This window comes from Macrobrachium nipponense, chromosome 45 (genome assembly GCF_015104395.2).
Source record: "Macrobrachium nipponense isolate FS-2020 chromosome 45, ASM1510439v2, whole genome shotgun sequence".
Classification (NCBI taxonomy): Eukaryota; Metazoa; Arthropoda; class Malacostraca; order Decapoda; family Palaemonidae; genus Macrobrachium; species Macrobrachium nipponense.
In genome coordinates, this window is record NC_061105.1 from 26,230,820 (window position 1) to 26,232,911 (window position 2,092).

Consider the following 2,092-nt stretch of genomic DNA (forward strand, 5'->3'; position numbering starts at 1 on the left):
GTTTATTGTGATTATGTAGATTTTCCTGGCAATGAGTACTGTGCATTGACCCCCATAACAGATTGCTTACATATTTACCTTGTTTTGCAATAATTACAAACAGCTTTCAGTAAGTATGATACGAATATAAAAATATCATAAATGTGTGTGAATATATAAACACGTTTTAGTAATCACCAATGTAAGTAGGCATATACGGTATGTATTAGAAAAATATATGTATATATATTATGATTCTGCTGTATATACGTATATCATATGCTGAATATTCACGGCAAGATTCAAATAAAGTTCGTATCTCTTCAAGTAAGCAATTTTTGAGTGTTATGATAAATCATTAAGAATAATTATTAGATTACGAGACTCGTCTAGTAAAGGGAACAGAAGGATAATTCTAAGGCTTCGTTCTTGGATATATTATGATTTTTTGTCAATCAGGAGAGCCTGAGAAAACCTGTAAAATCACAAGCTAGTCAGACTAGACAAATACTTTGATTTACTGACTGACTGGGCAAGCATACAGGTATTTCAAATGCCACAAGTGAGCAGTTCACTTGAGATAATGGATAAACTTGGACTCAGTTGTACGTTTGAGCGAGTAAGCTTCTCGGATATTCAAGATAGGGCAGTCATCCTAACAATCGATAAGTCGGTTGATAAGGGACTTTAGGTCAGTGAGTCAACGAGTATTCAGCGAGTTACATCACACCAAACGGCTTTCTTAATAAGAAGATGTTTATAGTTCAAAGAAACAGTGGATGTCACTGGGTCAGTTGGAGCAGAAAGTGAACTGGGTCAGTGAATAATGGTGATTCGTCCTTTTGTTTCAAAAGTAAATTTTATTTCGTGTTGAACGCACTACTCTTTCGCAATTAGATCATGTAAACTAGGAAAAAGAAACATGAAATCATGAGAAAGATGAGATTCATTTCTTATGTAATCCAATCTTCCTCTTCTATCACCAGTATACAGAGCACGAGATTAACAAGTTGCAAAATAATCCCCAAAGATGTTTTAGAGAAGTGAAAATGACATTAGCAATACATGGTTCTTAACAGAAAAAATTATAAAGTCATTAATGAGATACCGATGAGCTTCATTAATTAAAATTTCGGGAAAGGGCGGCTGTGACCCAAAGAAGACTGATTAACTTTTGAAGTGAATCCTCATGCGGATGTAGATACCCAAGTGTCACTCAACACTATGTAGGTAATATAATCAGTGAAGCAGTTTGTGGTTGATATGAATGAACGCGTGTACCTTCATTGCAAAGTTTGAAGGCTTTAAGTTTTGAAAGAAATAATAAACGCTAATATTAATCCTTATTCAAATTTATAAAGTACATTGCGGCCTAAAACCTAGGAATAACCGACCTACTTGTTAATTTCAACAAATCTTACAAAACGTATTATTTTTTAACTTAAAACTTAGCTCTCGGATTTCTGTCTCATCGCTGCTTACACCAGACACTCCATGTCCCTTTGTCTCATGCAAGGTCAGTCTTGCGATTCATTCTAATATAACTCTAATTAGTAACTTCCTTCTAGGCCCAGGGATCCAAAGATCTGGTGCTAATTACCGGTTTCCATGGCGCTACGAACGAGTTATAATTCAACCCCATGACAGGATGCCAGTCGGTCCCCGGTTTGTTATCCCCGGCCACAAAGCTGGTACCCACCCACTTGTACACCTGGGTCGAGTGAGGGAATTAAGTTACATTCCTTCACCAGGGTTCGAACCGCGAACCTTCCGACTGACAGATCGCTGTTCTAACTGCTGTCCCACGGCGCCCTAACCTAACTAGCCTGGATAAAATACATTTCATGTGTCAACTGGATTTGCCTTCAGCTGCTGATTAGAGGATGCTCAAGACAGGGCACAAAATTTTTCAAGACTGCCTCAGCTATTATTGATTTTGGTTTTGTACTTGCCTTGAAAATGATGCTGTTAACATAACTGACATCGTTGGCCTCTCACAAATCATATGTGGAAGAGGTTGTTGTTCCATGTTGAAAAGGGTGCATTTTGAAGGTAAAAAAAAGGACATTATACTACCGCTATCCATCAAAGCCTTATCACATATATCACAGAC